A 20164-nucleotide genomic window follows, 5' to 3' on the forward strand; every position below is an offset into this window, starting at 1 on the left:
TCAAGCTTCAAATCACTCAATTCAATCTTCCGAAGAAAATCAACTATGAAGTTAGACTTCCTGGATTAAAATCTAAACTTCATCATCTAAAATCTATATGACCTTAAGTTGCTGAAACTTTATCAAATGAGGATAACGTCACCTCACATTTGACTGTTGTGAGGGCCTGATGGCCAATTTCCACACAGCACTTAAGAACTATGACAGTATGAATGGTCTATTAAGTGCTGTTGGTTTAATTATTGCTTTTCTTATTAATCTCAACTCTTCCATTTTGAAAACTATTCCACTTGGCTGCTGAAAAACATTGTGCTATTGAAGAAAAGGGTCCGAAATATTGAATAACTCTTCTGCCTACATCTTGAAGCTTACAATATTGTCCAGTTAGAAACAAGCAATAGAACTTCTCCACTTAGGGGAGATTTTGTTTCCCCTTTGAGCTCTTCATTCAAATGTACATGTAATTACTTAAAGAGGACGCTGAAGACAAACTTTAAATTTTATGTTGTTCAACTTAGGATGCATAGATATTCACATATCTATATGAACATAATGCTTCAGTTTTTAAACTCAAACTTTGATTTAATGTAACCAGATGTTAAATAAATCACTTTGACTTTAATTTAAGCTGAGGCTGCAAGACAATAAATATCACATTTCAAAGTGAGATGCAAGACCACCAGTTAGAACATGCATGGGACTTGCTTAAGGACTGGGATTTAATGCTTTGCTGACTACACATCCTCAGCCCAGAAAAGATTAGGAGTACTGAAAAAAAAAAAGAGAGAGAGAGAGATTATAAGAGGACTTTCTGGAGAACTTCTGTATGCTGTGAGTGGCAGCCCTCCCCAAGATTAAGGGACTTGGGGTACAAGTCAATGCATGCCACTGACCTCAAGTCTAAGGAAAGGATTTCAATGAGACCCCTCTGAGAGCCTGCCATGCATCCTCTAGAGCTGGGGGTACATCTTGGACTGGTGTCTGACTCTGGGATTTTCAAAGAGAGGAAGATGACGGCCAGATATTGTGACATCAAAGTAAAGATGGCTCTCTGGGCTGCCATACGCAGGAGATGCGGGTTCAATCCCTGGGTTGGGAAGATCCCCTGGAGAAGGAATTAGCAAACCCATTTCAGTATTCTTGCCTGGAAAATCCCATGGACAGAGGAGTCTGGTGGGCTACAGTCCATGGGGTTGCAAAAGAGTTGGAGATGACTGAGCAAGTAAACAACAACAAAGGGCCGCCATGTGCTCCTAGGACAAAGGGCTCCTGGGTGTCTTCATATGAGAAGGCTAGTGACTCAGGAGCCACCCAGATAGGGGAGGTGACCCCAACAAGGTGTGAACTGCTGCATTCCCAGGCTGAGAAGCATACATGACACCAGCCAGTAGAGATACTTGAGTAGTGAGAAAACCCATTCTGGTCTCTGTGTGTGTGTGTGTGTGTGTGTGTGTGTGTGTGTGTGTGCGTGCGTGCACCCTACAAGAGAAAAGTAGTTTCAAAAATCTCCCAAGTCCAGGGAACATGCATGCCAACAGTGAGACCTCCCCACCTCTCTCCTCCTCCATGCCATATCCAACTCTGGTGCCAGAGAAGCACAGCTCTGTATGGGGCACACAGGGCAAGACCAGTACCACCCAGGCCTTTAAGGCTCAAGCTGAAGGAGAAGTTAACCATTAAAAGAAAACCAGTGATTTATTAGCCTAGCTTGACATATTAATGACTAAACTGGCATGAATTTTTTCTAAAGATAATCAAAGGATCTTTAGTTTTCTGGAAGTAACCAAAAAATCAAGAGGCTAAGGGCAAGCTTTCCACGTGGCACTAGTGGTAAAGAACCTGCCTGCCAACGCAGGTGACATAAGAGACAGGTTCAATCCCTGGGTCAGAAAGATCCCCTGGAGGAGGGCATGGCAACCCACTCCAGGATTCTTGCCTGGAGAATCCCACAGACAGAGGAACCTGGTGGGCTACAGTCCATGGAGTCACAAAGACTTGAACATGACTTGGCAACTTGGCACACATGCACAGTCCTAAGGCTAGAAGGGGGAAAAAGCATTGTGGGAGATGAATGAAGGCATTTCCAGAGCCCCCGTCATGAGCCCCATGTGCTCAACATGACAAGTTATTAGGCAGTATCCCCCCAAGCTCACCAAGCTGGTTCTGACATACACTTTCCATACTTCATAAGGCAGCGTGACACCTGGGGTGGTACCACCTGAAGGGGCCTGGAAACACAGGGGCTGTTGGGAGCCCCCAATTCCATATATACCAGCCTCAGCCCCTTGCCACTCCCAGGCTATACGCGGGAAGGGAGAGGAGGCCATAGTGGAGTCTCAGTGCCCACAGCTCCTAGCAAGCGCCCTTTCCAGTCCACTCCCAAATATGTGGCCAAGAGATGAGCAGGGAGGTCTTCCCTGGTGGTTCAGTGAATAAGAACCCGCCTGCCAAGGCAGGGAATAAGAGTTCGATCCCTGGTCCAGGAAGATTCCACGTGCCATGGAGCAACTAAGCCCATGTGCCGCAACTACTGAAACCCGAGCGCCGAGAGCTCTGCTCTGCAAGAGAAGCCATCTCAGTGTGGAGCCTGTGCATTGCAATGAAGCGTAGCCCCTGCTCGACACAACTAGAGAAAGTCTGCTTGCAACAAAGAAGACTAAGCATAGCCAATTATTTTTTTACTTAATTTTTTTAAAAGAGCTGAGCAGGGAAAGTGATGATAGGAATGACTATTGCCCGTTTGAAGTTGAGTGGCCTAACAATATCGAAAAATGCCCCCAAGCAATTCCATCCAACACTTTTCCTTCCCGTCACCCATATTTTTTTACAGGAAACAAAGGGCTCCTCTCTCAGAGATTCCCTGATAGCTGTGATAGCCAGAGAAGCAGTCATCTCAGGCACTACCCAAGGTCTCCCCACACCCAGCCAAGTCCAGCTCAGGCTGTTTCTAGCAACGAGAGAGGGAAGACTGTCAAATTTAGAAATGGCTCGGAAAAGTGTTATTTCTAAACCTAGAATAAAACTTGACACATTTGGAATTTGTATTTTGTTTGGTTTTGGAGAAAAAGATGAGTTTGAAGGTGCTGCAGACGCTGTGATCTTGTTTCCCTGAGGAGTCTCAGAGGCTGGGTAGGCAAACTTTTATGTCACACTGGTAGTGCATGGAGGCCATGAGGTTTTGAAGCACATGGACCAGAAAGGCTGCTTTTCTCAGCTCTGACTCTGTTTGTGATAACCATTTCCTGCTCCCCTATGGAAGCTGAGACACTGGTAGGTGAGTTGGTTCACTGCCCTGGGAACAATTACCCTTCGTAGCCGGGAACTCTTCCTTATGATGCTGAAACAAAAAGTTCCGTTTTTTGACTGTGCTGGCTTCACAGCAGGAATGGTTTCCATTCTTTTATCTACCCTAAAATGACACACGCAGACGCGCAGACACTCATACACGCCGAAAACGTCCTCACACAGGAGAAGGCATCTGACAAAACAGGAGGAGCCGGAGAGAGCCGGGGAGCGGAGCCATGTGCTCTGTGGGGCTCTTCTTGGCTGGAAGGGTTTGGTCTGTGCTCGCAGGCCACATGCCGTAAATGAGGAAGTCCGCTGCGGAGTTGACAGGTAAGATACAGTAAGTGCCGATCAAAAGTCAACTCACAAAACCATGCTTTTGACAACACACTGTGAAGCTCAGTGGGAAACATACAAGTTGCCAGTTGGCCCGGCAACAAGGAGAAGCACATCCAGGAAGCTCAGCTCCCTCTCTCCCACAGCAAGGGGACAGCCCCTTTTGATTTCAGGTTGGCAGGGCGAAAGGATGAGAGAGGCGGACAATGATTGCTTATGATCAAAAGATTGTGAGGAAGAAAATAAAACAGAGGAAGTCACTCAGTGCGTCGTGTTCCTTCTGGAACCCCATCAGTTCACAGTGGATGTAAGAGACAGGATCCGGGACCGGAGAAAAGGAGACAGGAGTCTACCCACACAGACAGAAAGATGGGATGTGTGGAAATGTTTGTCTTTCATTTATTTTGAGCAAACATTGCCTTCCACGTAGCAGACTCATCCTGATCAGCAATTTCCACCTGGTGTTCTTCAAACCAGATGGAAGTGTAAATTATTTAAATACATGATCTTCCATTAGCTGTTGAGCTTAAATGCCTCAAAAAAAATTTTTTTTTAATGCTTTCCAGGATTCTAGAGAGCATTTGCACTAAGATAGATAAACATATTTTCAAGACGCAACTTCAGTGACAGCAATTTTTAGATTTTAAAGTACAGTCAGCATTAGCATCTATAAGTAATTATAACTTCTGCAAAAGACTGTTTACACTATAAAAGTAAAATCGGAGCTAATGAGCTAATTACGGCTTGTTTCCCCCCTCCACATGACACCACTTCATAAAACCCAAACAGGTTCATCACGACACACAGAGGAGCGATCATGCCCCATCTTCAATTGTTTCTCCCATTCAAGGTTGAGATATGCTTTTTATAAATTTGTTTTTAAGTAAAAATTTGAAGATAGGTTTTGAGTTTAATCAGTTTCCTGAGGGGAAATGTTAGCATTCATGATAATACAATGACCACTGTGTTCATGTACATAGGCAGTGTGTGATGGGAAAAATTCATAAGCGTGAGGATGTCCTAGTTAACTTCCTAAACTGTGATTGCTCACTTGATTATGGAATTGTGAAGGGAATATATTACAGTTAAGTATTCAAAATTCTTAAAATCTCAGAAAGTGAAAAGAATGTAGAGGTCACTTGACCTTGTTAAAATACAGACTCTGTATCTGAAATCCCTCCTCTTTTATTCACTCTGTCAATCTCAGTCTTTATCCCATAACTTCTTTTATGTGGTTTTTATCCTACTTGACTTCTCCATTTCCTCTTTGCTCCTCCCCCTTGAGGTGAAAACCACCCCCTTGGAGCTCCTGCCTTCTCCTTTCCCATCAGTCATCATCCTCCTCTAGCATAGTACCAGATCATCTCAGAGTGGACAGGGGCCATGGAGGGTTCCCCCTCCATCACTCCATCTGCAGTTTCTGTTTTCCACAAAACAGACTTACAGGACCGAGCCCTTCAGAATTCCTGCCTTTCCAACAAGTTAATTCCTGCTACTGATGAGACTAATTCTTAAACACCCACTCTTTACATTGTGGAGGTTTGAAAGGCTTCTAAGTAACACATTCCTTTGCCCCAGTCAAGTTCAGAATTGACACATGGAGCCAGGAAGATGACAATAAATGATTGCCTTTGTTCCCGATGGCTTTCCCCAGTGGCTCAGGTGGTAAGGAATCCACCTGCAATGCGGGAGACTTGGATTCAATCCCTGGGTTGGGAAGATCCCTTGCAGAAGGAAATGGCAACCCACTCTAGTATTCTTGCCTGTGAAATCCCATGGACAGAGGCTAAAGTCCGTGGAGTCGCAGAGTCGGACACAACTGAGTGACTAACACTTTCACGCTTTTGTTCCTGATAAAGCTGTTGAAGAATTTGTCTGAAGACAGGAGGGATAAATGAGCTTGTAAATGATGAACAATGGGCCTCCCAGGTGGCACTAGTGGTAAAGAACCTGCCGGCCAATCCAGGAGACATAAGTGGCTCAGGGTTCCATCCTTGGGTTGGGAAGATCCCCTGGAGGAGGAAATGGCAACCCAATTCCAGTATTCTTGCCTGGAAAATCCCATGGATAGAGAAGCCTGGCAGGCTACAGTCCATGGGGTCACACAGAATCGGATGCAACTTAGCGTGCACGCATGCAAAACAGAATTAAGATTATTCACTGTGTCAAAGGAAATACGGAGTTCTATAACCAAGTCCTCCTTCCCCCAGCTCCAGACACTGGGTGGACCAGTCCTGTGTCAGTTACTACAGATCCAAGAACAGGCAAGTACACGCATTCTCTGCTTCAGAAAACTGGGACTCAGGTTGAAAAATGAGCAAGCTCTACTCCTTCTCAGACTCACCTAGTAGATAGCTCACTCCTCTTCCCTCCACCAAGAGTGACTATAGGATTCAGAGAGAGGTGAAGAGTGTAGGATGTCATGTCACAGGCAACAAGAGGAGTGAAGACAAGCATTTCCCCTGAACATGGACTTTTATGAGGACAATTTAATATTTTAAACTTGCCAATTCTCTCTGTACATATAAATACCCTCTCTAGAACTGGCATAAAGGAAGCTATCTTGATTGTCATTAGCTATCAAGTTCCCAAACAATCTCCATTAACCAGCACAAATTTATCATGCAAGGCATCATGCCAACCTTTTTGAGGGCTACAAAGCATAAGACACTGTTACCCTCAGGATGTTTACAAATCTAGTTGGGGACATTAGACCTGAACAAGTAAAATTAAACAAGGATTTTAATAGCAACTCAAGACGATACTATGGAAGACAGGGACTTCCCTAGTGCTCCAGTGGTTAAGAATCTGCCTTCCAAGCAGGGGAGGCACGTTCGATCCGTGGTCAGGGAACTAAGATCCCACATGCCGTGGAGCAACTAAGCCCACACACCACAAGTACAGAGCACACAACTCTGAAGCCCGAGCCACAGCTAGAGAGAAGCTGAGTGCCACAACCAAAGAGCTCATGTGCCACAACTAAGACCCAACGCAGCCAAAAATAAACAAGTATTTTTTCAAAAAAGAAAGACGTCATACGTCAACACACAATTTCCACCTTAATTGAAAGTAAAATAAGGATCCCGAAGAGGAAGAAACCTTGACAAGTCAGAGTGGTGGGAGGTATAACCTGGATCTTCAGAAATGGATGAGGATTTGAAAAAAGAAGAGTGAAAAGAGAATAATACAAAAGTTTCAGGGGAAGCCAGAGGAAAAATCATAGCCCACAGTGCAAAGTGTTTCATAAGGGAAAGCCTGGAAGGTAATACAGGAAATGGATACCAGAAAGCCAGAGTCCTAATCTTCCAGGCAAGGTAAGCCACTTCCCTGAGTCTCAGTGACCCCGACCAGAAGACAGGGATTTCATGGGAATTCACTAGTGGCTCAGTGGTTAGCGCTTGGGGGCCTTCACTGATGTGGTCCAGGTTCAGTCCCTAGTCAGGGAACTAAGATCCCACAAGCTGCATGGCATGGCCAAAAAAAAAAAAAAGATTGGCTTTAAAAATAAGTAAATTTTTAAAATGGATATTTCAGTTACCATCTCAATTATTTTATGAGGATTAAGTAAGGTAATATATATAAAGCAACAAGAACATGGTAAGCAACCAATAAATGTTTATTTTTGTTTTTATTATCATCACTATGTTTATTACCAGCTAAACTGCCAGTGATTTTAGCAGCAATTGCTGATAAAATGTATTTAATATAGAATTGATTTGGCCACTCTTTTTGTAGTAATCTGTTGAACTTCCCCTAAATATCACTCAAAAAAACCATTATAAAAATGTCAAATATTTATTTTAAAAATATATCATAATAAGCTTAGTATGTACCCACCACCTAGATTCAACGCATGTACACCCATGGTGGATTCATGTCAATGTATGGCAAAACCAATACAGAATTGTAAAGTAAAATAAAAAATAAATTAATTTAAAAAACAAAACAAAACAATTATCAACTCAAGGCCAATGTCATAGTTTCATCTAAACTCTACCCAGACTTTTTTAAAGTTAATCTCAAACTTCATGTCATTCCACTCTTCCAGTTTTTCAGTATGCATTCTTTTTAGAAAACATAACCACAATATTATTATCACATCTAAAAATATGATTTGATATCCAAACAGTGCTCAAATTGCCCCAAATTCCTCATTTATAAACATTTTTAGTTTATTTGAGAAAGATTCCAAATACAGTGCATACATTGCAATCACTTGAAACATATCTGAAGACTTTTTAATCCAGAGGTCCCATCTCTATTTCTCTTCCTTTGGCGGGAGGGGTGGGGTGGGGGGGTGGAGGGGTGGGGGGCGGTGTTCCTTGAAACCTACATGTTGAAGAAGCCAGGGCAATTTGTCCTATGGAGATTCCCACCACTCGAGTTTCACTCTTACAACCCTGTGATATTGTTTACCATATTTCTCTTTCCCATGTATTCCCTCTAAGTTGAAAGGGCTTAATGCTTCCTCGGATTTTGGTCCCATTTTTGGCAGTAACTCTCCATAGCATGGGCTTCCCCGGTGGCTCAGTGGTAAAGAATCCACCTGCCAATGCAGGAAATGCAAGTTCAGTCCCTGAGTTGGGAATATCCCCTGGAGGAGGGCATGGCAACCCACTCCAGTATTCTTTCATGGAAATTCCATGGACAAAGGAACCTGATGGGCTACAGTTCATGGGGTTGCAAGAGTCGGACACAAATGAGTGGCCAAACAACTCCACAAGTGAAGCGTGTTCTTATATCAGCGGACACTAGTGTCCTGAAGTTTTTCTTTTCTGTTAGTAGTCATTTGTGATCATTACCAAGTTCTATTATTTCATTCATTCCAAAATGATAACTTTCTAGTGTTTTCTATGCTTCTTTCCTTTTTCTTTTGTTGGCTTGAATATTTCAGTAAACTTCTTCCCCTCATCAATTATTTTATTACTCTGAGGTCTGATTTGTATAAGAGTGACAGGATAAATGCTTGATTTTCAAAATAATGAGTTGGTTCCCTAGCATTCTCCATAGGTGATCATTGAGGGTATTTTTGCTCTTGATTCATTATTAAATCATAGTTGAAATGTTTCAGTTCATAACAGTTATTACTGTTATTGATAACTAAATGGTCCCAATGTTTGCACTGGAGGCTTCTTCAAGTTGACCCTTGAGTCCTTTGGAAATATCCCTGGTAATTTTTGGTATCTGTGTTCTGTACTGTGATGAGATGTTACAGGTTCATCATGAACAATTCCTGCCACAGAGTTGCCATTTTTTCTGAGGAACCCTGGTTTCTTTGGGAAGGAAATGATGCTGGCAGATCAGGATCTTGGCATTAAGTTTGCTGATTACTACTGGTGTGGCCTTTATTTCCAAGTCTTTTAAGTGAACAGAGCTAGAAACATGTTAGTAGCATTTTGTGGTTGTTTTAAGTAAGATATATCATGAATTTGAATTTATATTTCTGATTTAACTTTAGGACTACAAGGTTTATAACTTGTTTATAACTTAGTGAGTGAAGTCACTCAGTCGTGTCCGACTCTTTGCATGGACTGTAGCCTACCAGGGTCCTCCGTCCATGGGATTCTCCAGGCAAGAGTACTGGAATGGGTTGCCATTTCCTTCTCCAGGGGATCTTCCTGACCCAGGGATCGAACCCAGGTCTCCTGCATTCCAGGCAGACGCTTTTTTAGCCTCATGTTAAACATCTTTTGTACTTTCTCCTATCCCCAAATCTCATTTCTCAATAATATAAACAGAACTACTCTCTTTATCTACACAATACACACTCAACAGTCTTAAAATAAAAATGCCAGCACTACCACCCACCACATGATCACTGAAAACAGTTCAAGAATTTTTTTCAATTCTATTTTCTTTAGGACATATCCACTAGGGAAACAAAGTCAACGTGTGTTTTAAAGTCACCTGAAATAATTTCTTTCTGTACAGTTGAGCCAATTATTCAGTGTTCTGGTGATTCATTTATTTCATTATGCTTTTAATTTCTAGAACTTTTCATTTAACTTTTGTTCTATAATTATGTGAGTATTTACATGATTCCAAAATCAAATCGACAAAATAGTGTCTATTCAGAGAAACACTGTTTCTACTCTTGTCCCCTATACTATTGGGTTGGCCCGAAAGTTCATTCAGATTTTTCCATAAACATTTTATGTAAATGCCCAAAAGAACTTTTTGGCCAACCCAGTACAAGCACACATAAAAATACATACTTCTATACTCTCTGTTGTGGGTTGAATTGTATCCCTAACAAAGAGAAGTTAAATTCTAATTTCAGGTACCTGTGAATGTGATCTTATGTGGACGTAGGGTCTTTGCTGTTGTTGTTCAGTCCTCCGTTGTATCTGATTCTTTGCAACCCCATAGACTACAGCATGCCAGGCTTCCCTGTCCTTCAGCATCTCCCAGAGTTTGCTCAAACTCACGTCCATTGACTCAGTGAAGCCATGCAACCATCTACTCCTCAGTCACCCCCTTCTCCTCCTGCCCTCAATCTTTCCCAGTATCGGGGTCTTCTCCAATGAGTGGGCTCTTAGCAACAGGTGGCCAAAGTACTGGAGCTTTAGCTTCAGCATCAGTCCTTCCAGTGAATATTCAGGGTGGATTTCCTTTAGGATTGACTGGTTTGATCTCCTTGTTATCCAAGGGATTGTCAAGAGTCTTCACCAGCACCAGTTTGAAGGCATCAATTCTTCAGTGTTCTGCCTTATTTATTGTCCAGCTCTCACATCTGTATATGACTACTAGAAAAACCATAGCTTTGACTATATGGGCCTTTGTCGACAAAGTCATGTCTTTGCAGATGTAATCAATTTAAAACAAGATCATGCTGGATTAGGGTGGATTCTAATACAGTAGCCAATATCTTTAAAAGAGAAAGGAGAGAGAGCTTTGGACAAAAGAGACATAGACACGCACTAGGGAAGACAGCCATGTGGACATGGAAACAGAAACTGGAGTGAAGAACTTCCCTGGTGGTCCAGTGGCTAAGACTCCACGCTCCCAACGCCAGGGGCCTGGATTCGATCCCTAGGTAGGGAACTAGATCCCACAAACCACAACTAAAGACCCCACATGTTACCACTAAAAAATCCCACATGTGCAAGTGCATGCTCCAGGGCTTCAGTTGTGTCCAACTCTTTGCAATCCTATAGACTGTAGCCTGCCATTCTCTGCAACACAACCAAGTGTGTGTGTGCTAGTTCAGTTGTGTCCAACTGTAGCCCACCAGGCTCTCCTGTCCATGAGATTTTCCAGGGAAGAACACTGGAGTGGGTTGTCTTCCTCTTCCAGGGAATTGAACCAACCCAGACTGAACCGGAGTCTCCTGCATTGACAAGTGGATTCTTTTACCACTTAGCAACCTGGGAAGCCCAACACAGCCAAGAGCTGTGGATGATGGACCTCGAACCAGAAGTCCTAGACAGAGAAAACTTCTGAGACAGGCCCAGGAGTGCACCACATCAGGGGCGGGATCTAAATGACAATCCCGAGCTTCTCTCCCAGGCCTGTGCGGAGTCCACTTTGGCTGTTCCTTTCTCTGCACAACTGGGATTCTTGCTGAATAATTGAAGCCCCAGCTTTGTCCATAACAGGAATATTACTGTTTGATTTTGTGGTCCCAGAGGGAAAGCTGCGAACAGCTGATGCCTCTGCTGGTACTGAAACTGCCACAGAAAGCAGGAATTTGTTTTCCTAGTTTTCTGTTGGAAAAATCTCCAGACATTGCACTGGGAAGTGGGGGATTCTTAAATGTTTTTTAGAAAGCGCAAGAGTATATGGGTGGGGAGAGCCAGAGGTTAGTGAGATGCTTTTTTTCTGCAAGGCAAAACTGCATTTGTGCAATTAAAAAAAATTAATTATAAATGAAATAACCCAGGCTCTAAGGAACTGAGATAGGCAAATAAGTTCCTGCTAAGGAAAAGATGTGGATTTTAATATGTACACATAAACGCGTGTGTGTGTGTATGTTAGTCGCTCGGTCGTGTCTGACTCTTTGTGACCCCATGGACTGCACCCACCAGGCTTCTCTGTCCATGGAATTCTCCAGGCAAAAATACTGGAGTGGATTGCCATTCCCTTCTCCAGAGGAACTTCCCAACCCAGGGATCAAACCCAAGTCTCCTGCATCGCAGGCAGGTTCTTTACCATTTGAGCTACAGGGAAGTCCACATAACACCATAACACTGCTCACATACACAGACGGCAAAAACACACTCCATTCCCCTGCCCCCCACCTCAACCCAGCAAGAGGAAATCCCAAAAGGCTCAGCTATTAACTTCCTCAAAGAGAAATTTCCAGATTTGAATTCACCAAGGAAGAAGATGGGCTGCAACACCATCATATGAATAAGACGTGTGATCTCAACCTGACTAGCCCCATGGGGGTCACAGAGCCAGGGCAGGGCCCTGTCTAGCAGCAGAGTCTGTGTTCTTTGCCATGTGTACCTGAGAACTCCCTTCCAAAATGCTCAGTAGTTATTTCTCACAGACATACTCTGGATAATTCAGCTATGATTTTCTTTCATCAAAAAAAAAAAAAAACAGTTTGAAACAAGCTAAGAAAGATTCCATCATTTGCCTTAAGAAAACCACACACAGTGGAGTCCTTCAGAATTCTCAGGTTGAGGCAAAAGAATGTAAACAAAACATTGCTCTCCCTGTGTGGTGGCAAAAGTTACAATTCTGAAATGGCTTTTCAGGCCCAAACTTATAAAGCTGAGACTCCCAAAGCCAAAGCAAGGAAGTCACTCCCATTTGCCTTTTTCCCATTTCATAGTCATAGATGAAGTACACAATCAAACACAAACATTGCCTAACAACAACAGAAAGGCTTTAACTTGTCTTTAAAAAGATAGTAGTTAGGTAGAGTGGCTCAGTGATAATGAATCTGCCTGCTGATGCAAAAGATGCAAGAGATACAGATCCGATCCCTGGGTTGGAAAGATTCCCTGGAGTGGGAAATGGCAACTCATTCCAGTTTTCTTGCCTGAAAAATTCAAAGGACAGAGAGGAGCCTGGTGGGCTACAGTCCATGGGGTTGCAAAGAGTCGGACAACACTGAGCAACTGAGCACACAAAACAAGTGCAAGCTGTGTAGAATTAGTACCTGTGAGAATTAGTGAAGGATTCATTCGATGGATGAAGCAAATGAAAAGACAGTGCTAAGATTCTGGAATTTTGCCCTCAATTCTGCATTCTGTAAAGGAGGAAAGTTTGAATTTCAAACCAGGAGATGTGGGTTCAAATCTCTGTCATTTCCAGCTGCATGGAGCCTGGCCAATCAGTTATCCAGTCTCTGCCTCAGCACCCTCAACACGATGCAGGAAAAACTCCCCACAGCATGCCTGCTGAGAGAGGAAAGTGAGATGGAGAAGGCTCTGAGCACAGTGCCTGGACTCAATAAAGGTGAGCTGAAAATTAACCCAGTATTCAAAAAGAAATGTATTTTGCAGACAGCAAAATGCACAGTCTGAGGGACAGCCTTGAATAAGAATCATGGATCTCAAAATATTGTCACCAGAAAGTCTTCCTTTTAGAGAAGGAACTTATGGTTGGGGGTGGGGGGAAGGATGCAGGGAAGGATAGTTAAGGAATTTAGGATGGACCTGTACACACTGATGTGTTTAAAATACAAAACCAACAAGGACCTACTATATAGCACAGGGAACTCTACTCAATGTTATGTGGCAATCTGGATGGGAGGGGAATTGGGGGGAGAATGTATACATGTATATGAATAGATGAGCCCCTTTGCTGTCCACCTGAAACTATCAGATATTGTTAATCAGCTATACCTCAATACAAAATAAAAAATTTAAAAGAATTAGCTTCAAAATTAAAAGAAAAAGTCTTTCTCATTTTCAGTGAGCATCCCAGGTGGGTTAGTAGTAAACAACCCTCCCACCAATGCAGGAGACACAGGAGATGAGGGTTTGATCCCTCAGTCAGGAATATCCCCTGGAGGAGGGCATCAGTATTCTTGCCTGGAGAATCCTATGGACAGAGGAGCCTGGCAGGCTATAATCCATAGGGCCACAGAGTCGGACATGACTGAAGGGACTTAGCAGGCATGCAAAGAAGGAACAAATGGAGGGCAATGTTTTTTATTCTATTTTATTATCTGTCTGGTTTGGGCTTGGATTTGTTTGGGGGATTGGTTTTTCATTTGATTGGTTGGTTGGGTTTTTTGGGGTATGGCACCTACCACATGTCAGGTACTCAATAAATATTTGTTGAGTGGAGTTAAAAGAAGGAGGAATTTGGTCGGGGACCCTGTCCTCTCTGTAATGTACTGTATTCCCAGGACTTATCACAATGACATGTAGATACATTTTCAATGAATCTTGAGTGTATGACTGAATACTAATTTGGAGAGTTTTTTATTTTAGGTAAGATATAACTGACATATAACACTGTATTAGTTTAAGTGCAGGACACAATGAGTCAATATTTGCATACATTGCAAAATAACTCCCCCCCCAAGTCTAGTTAGCAGCCATTGCCACAAAGTTGTCTTTTTTCTTGTTATGAGGACACTTAAGGTCTACTCTCTTAGTAACGTCCAAATATGCAATACAGTATTAGTAACTAGAGTCACCGTGCTGTACATTACACCCCCAGGACTTTTTCATTTTATCACCGGAAATGTGGACGTTTTGACCTCTATCACCGATTTCACCCAGCTCCCCACCCCTAATTTCTGCTCAACCACCAATCTAGTCTCTATAATCAGTGTTGTGTTTGTTGATTACTCCACATCTAAACTCCGTCTGTCCCTGGACTCCCGTACTGGGAACTGCTGACAGCTTGGTCAGTGTTCCCGGCTTGTTTGGAATCCTTCCCCAGATGCCACGCTGGGAACCCCTGGGGGCAGCTGCAGCTCTCCCCGTGTGTGGAATCGGTCTCCGGTCTCCATCCTTTCAGCTCTGCTGGCTCAGTCCTTTCCCCCAGTCCAAAGTCCATGGCAACTCATGATGGCAACGGACCAAAGTTGGACTGGGTTCAACTTAAGAACTGGACAGGGTCCGGGATCAGACTGGACCTGATTTGAAAACCAAACTGGGCCTGGGATTGGACTGGGTCCAATTTGAGCTGAACTGGGTCCCATGAGGGGCCTCAGGTAAATAAAAGCTGATTGCTAATGAGAATATTGGAAGTGCCTGGAAGCTAGTAAGTTTGGCTCTAAGGCTTTCCAGGTGGCTCAGTGGTAAAGAGTCTGACTGCCAGTGCAGGAGATATGGTTCTATCCTTGGGGCGGAAAGATCCCCTGGAGCAGGAAATGGCAACCCACTCGATATTCCTGATGGGATAATCCCATAGACAGAGAGCCTGGTGGGCTACAGTCCATTGACTCAAAAAGAGTCAGACGCAACTGAGAGACTGAGCATGCAAGAAACCCAAAGGCCTAGCTAAAAGAAATGGGATCCTTTATAACCAAAGAGTTGAGTATACTACCTTCCTATACACCTGCTCATTTTAGGTTGAGCAGCTGTAGTCCCAGAAGTTACAAGTATCGAACAAATGGCAAGATTTTACAAGAATCACAATGGCCATTATGGCTGCTGCTGCTGCTAAGTCGCTTCAGTTGTGTCTGACTCTGTGTGACCCCATAGACGGCAGCCCACCAGGCTCCCCCGTCCCTGGGATTCTCCAGGCAAGAACACTGGAGTGGGTTGCCATTTCCTTCTCCAATGCATGAAAGTGAAAAGGGAAGGTAAAGTCGCTCAGTCGTGTCTGACTCTTAGCGGCCATTATGGGGATCACTCCAATTACAGGATTGTTCATTTAAGAAGCACACCGAGAACACTTGAGAATTGTCCCAAATTATGCAGTTAGAATGGGATGCCGACTTTAATTGGTATGCAGAAGCTTACAAAAGGCTTCAAAATTCCAAAACAGCTTCATTAAAAGACTCATTACCAAAAGGCTAATGAAAAATTAAGACACCAGAGGATCCTAAAACGAAAGGTGATAGGACTGACGTGACCTCCAGGCTCTTCCTGGCACTTCTTTTTTCACCTGAGTACTCACATGTTGCCAATTCTTTGCTTGAACTGCATTTCTACTCTGAAGAGACTACTGGACAATCACCATCTAAAATAAAATTACCTGGGGACTTCCCTGGTGGTCCAACAGTTAAGATTTCACCTTCCAATGCAAGGTGTAGGGATTTTAAGCTAAGATCCTACATGCCTCATGGCTTAAACATAAAACAGAAGTAATACTGTGAAAAATTAAATAAAAGATGTTTAAAAAAAATACTCCCAACACTTATCTGAAAAAAGAAATAAATAATAAAACTACCTGAGGTTGTAGACAAACCCACTCTGGTAGCTGTCACCTCTTGGTCAAAGACTGAACCAGGAAATCAAAGCTTTACAATATGTGGATCCCCACTTGCCACGCTCAGTTACCAAAGAGGCCATTTATTTACTGCCTGAGAGTGAAAGTGGCTTAGTCGTGTCCAACTCTCTGTGACCCCGTAGACTATACAGTCCATGGAGTTCTCCAGGTCAGAATACTGGAGTGGGTAGCCATTTCCTTCTCCAGGGGATCTTCCTGACCCAGGGATCAAACCTGGGTCTCCCACATTGCAGGCAGATGCATTACCGTCTGACCCACCAGGGAAGCCCAAATGATCCAACAAAAATTAATTTAAAAAACAATGCAGATTAAAAGTCAATAAAGATAATGAACAGGGATTCTTGTGCTTCAGCAAGTACAAAACCCTGAGTGAGTGAGGAGTGAAAGTTGCTCAGTCGTGTCCGACTCTTTGCAACCCCAAGGACTATATAGTCCATGGAATTTTCTAGGCCAGAATACTGGAGTGGGTAGCTTTTCCCTTTCCCAGGGGATCTTCCCAACCCAGGGATTGAACCCAGGTCTCCTACATTGCAGGCGGATTCTTTACCAGCTGAGCCACAAGAGAAGCCCAAGAATACTGCAGTGGGTAGCCTATCCCTTCTCCAGGGGATCTTCCTGACCCAGGAACCCAACCAGGGTCTCCTGCATTGCAGGCGGATTCTTTACCAACTGAGCCGTGAGGGAAGCCCTATTTACTGCGTTAAAAAATCCATTTATTTACTTCAGTGGTGTAGCGTGGTAGTCGCTTCAGGTGTGTCCTACTCTTTGCAACCCTACGGACTGGAGCCCTCCAGACACCTCTCTCCATGGGATTCTCCAGGCAGGAATACTGGAGTGAGCTGCCATGCATTCCTCCAGGGGATCTTCCCACCCAGGGATCAAATGTAAGCATATCTGCATCTCCTGCATTGGGAACCAGGTTCTTTACCACTGAGCCACCTGGGAAGCCGGTTAGATGGGATGATCATCACCTAACACAAGAACCACCAAGTAAAGCCACTTGCATCCTCAGACAGAATTTGGTTGAATTTCAAATTTTGTTTTGTAACCATTTTTAATCCTTACAACAGTCTATGTCCTGGACTTAGAGAAGGCAAGTCCAGTATATTTCTCTAAGAAGCAGAGAAGTCAGAATTCAAACCTGGTCTACAGGCGATGGCACCCCACTCCAGTACTCTTGCCTGGAAAATCACATGGATGGAGGAGCCTGGTGGGCTGCGGTCCATGGGGTTGCGAAGAGTCGGACACGACTGAGCGACTTCCCTTTCACTTTTCACTTTCATGCATTGGAGAAGGAAATGGCAAACCACTCCAGTGTTCTTGCCTGGAGAATCCCAGGGACGGGGGAGCCTGGTGGGCTGCCATCTATGGGGTCACACAGAGTCCGACACGACTGAAGCAATTTAGCAGCAGCTACCCGACACAAGACTGATGCTCTCAGTTGCTGCCTTCCACTGGATTCTTCCCTGAATGGAGAGCAGTTGTCCAGGCTGGCCTAGATCTCCTGTTTCTTAAGTTAGAGGTGAACACAGCTTAGCCCAATTCTGCTCAATTATTTACCAGCTCTTGCTTATTGCCAAAGAAGTGAAAAGTTATAAAGGCGGGGGGTGGGGGTGGTGTATGCATCGTCTCCCCAAATGGATCATGGTTTTATTTAGCACTCAAAGCCACAAAAAATGAAGCTGGGCCTCCCGGTTTTAAACATGGAGTTTAGAATAGCTTCTCAGGTGAGGAAGCAGGGTGGTAAAGGAGACCTGAGTTCGGTCCTGGCTGCGACCTTATAACAACGCAGACTTCAGGCAACCTAACCTCTCCGAGGCTTGGCTTCCTGTTCTGTAAAATGGGCATAGTGATGCCCAGCTCAGCTGTTGTTTAGTCACTCATTCAAGTCTGACTCTTTGCGACCCCATGGGGTAGCCTGCCAGGTGCCTCTGTCCGTGGGATTTCCCAGGCAAGAGTACTGGAGTGGGTAGCCATTCCCTTCTCCGGGGGATCTTCTAGATTCAGGGATCAAACCCGCATCTCCTGCATTGGCAGGCGGCTTCTTTACCACCCAGCCACGGGGGAAGCCCTTTAGTGCCCAGCTCAGGGGGAGGCTGTAAATGCCTGACACAAGAAAGGGTCGGCCACGTGAACACTGTGCGGGCTACCACTGTGGAGCAGAGTGGACCCAAGTACCTGCAGAAAGAGCCTGCAATGGCTCACGCATCCTGAGAAATCACAAAAGGCCCAGGTGGGTCCTTTTCATGGTCGCCGAGAGTCACAGAAGCCGTCAAAAACTGGAATGAGAAGCAGAAAGAGCGGGAAAGGAGGAAGAAGCCACTTTAAAATGTGGGTGGGGGGGAACTCGCCTTGAGATCCTGTGCCTACTCATCCTAGCAGGCAACAGCACTGAGAAACAAATCAATAATGGTCTTATTTCAGGACATTCTAACGTTTAGAAACCACAGAATTCAGGCCCACAGGGATTTCAATTCACACCCACTAGACAACAAATTTTCATATTTGTGGTAATCCTGGAGATTTCACAACAGGCTACTAAAAGAAAACAGAAAAAATATATATATATATATCACACACACACAGAATTATATATATGTATGTATATGTATATCAGCAAAGAAAGCTAGAACTACTACCAGTAAATGAACAATTCCCTGTATTTGCCACGCATCTCTCTTTAATGATCTGCAACCTAGTCATTAAACTGGAGGAAGAAATATGACGACAGGAAATGGGAAGGGGTGGAGTATGGGGGCAGGAGGGGACAGAAGAAATCACTTTATTTCTAACACGATGCAGGGAGATACAAATACAATCACAGAGGTTAATCTAATCCCTTTGTGAAGCACTGAGTCAGAGAACAAGACAAAAACAAATCTGTGATCTGGAACTTCACGAGCCCCCACTCAGGGGGATTAATGAGGAGTACACGGCTGTGAAATTACGTGCCCTCTGAATCAGGAAAATGGTCCTATTGGTGCATGACCTTGAAATGAGGGGACGCAAACTTCACCTGATCCACAATTATGGAGCCCTGGGAGCGGGGGCTCGGGGAGAAGCGAGGGGACGCGTGAAAGAGGCTGCGTGAACATTTGGAATATGAAACTCACAAATCTCAACCGACCCGAGGCGTGCAAGGGGGATCTAAACGGAATATAAAATATTCAGAGGACTTTAAAAGGACGCTGGCATTGGTGCGGGAAGCAGGAGGAGGAAAGCCTATCCTCTTTATTGACGTGAAGTAGATATTTTGTGGCTGTTGTTATGGACTTAGTGATGTTTGCTCTGTTCAATTTTCCCTTTGCAATGAAAAATCTTTGTGAGATGATTTCTAGTCTTCACTGCTTTACATGACAGTATTATCAAGGATTCATCAAGAGGCCATCTGTCGAATTTATGAAAAAAATATGCAAAAACAAAACAGATGAAAAGGAAAGAGCAAGACAGACTGGTCCAGGGAAAGATCGATGTGGCAGCATGTGCCTCCGTGTGAAAATTACAACATTTAAATACTGTGGAATAAATTACTGTGCCGAAAAATTAGTGATGCTCTCTCACTTTGGGCACTACCCTTACCATAAGAGCATAATGAAATATATCACATATCAAATCACCCTTTCCTCAGACGATTATTATATTCTAATGAAAAATTAGGAGAGGAGAGACACATAAACCTCAAGTGGGAGGGATGAAAACGAGCCAGCGTGGATTTGCTCTGGTATTGAGCCATGAGGGGCTTCTCCATAATGCACAGTCCATATGGAAATAAGATCTTTTTCCCCCTATTTATTAGGAAGTCAATAAAATAAATTAAAGATTGTGTGAGAAACCAAAATAATATATATTAAAATGACAACAAGGCTGGCCAAGCCTACGCCCAAATTAGATGGGCTGTAAAAACAATGTATTTCAGGAGGGAAATGGGAGGGAGGGGAGAGAAGCCTGAGGATACAAATGACCAGAGCTGCGGTGCTGCCCCCTGTAGACGAGACACAGAAGCACCAGTCCCGGAGAAGGACCGACTCAGCCCTCACCTCTGACAGATCAGAGTAAGCGCTGTAGGAACAGACTCCTGACAGACCTTGCTGGGGGCGGCTCCCTTTGGAGTTATTTCCAGCCCTTAATTCTCATGGCTTCTTCCTCCCCTCGGGGGCCATCTCTCTCCCCAGTC

At 44.0% G+C, this 20164-nt stretch overlaps 1 long non-coding RNA gene across 1 annotated transcript; it reads left to right on the top strand.

Moving 5' to 3' along the window:
- The first annotated feature begins 814 nt into the window (after nt 1-814).
- On the top strand, nt 815-14244 carry LOC120878624. Its single transcript, XR_005724593.1, has 3 exons — nt 815-824; nt 2633-2635; nt 14169-14244. It is a non-coding gene; the product is annotated as an uncharacterized LOC120878624 (long non-coding RNA).
- Nucleotides 14245-20164: the final 5920 nt, after the last annotated feature.

Source organism: Oryx dammah, unplaced genomic scaffold (genome assembly GCF_014754425.2).
Source record: "Oryx dammah isolate SB20612 unplaced genomic scaffold, SCBI_Odam_1.1 HiC_scaffold_19, whole genome shotgun sequence".
Taxonomy (NCBI): domain Eukaryota; kingdom Metazoa; phylum Chordata; class Mammalia; order Artiodactyla; family Bovidae; genus Oryx; species Oryx dammah.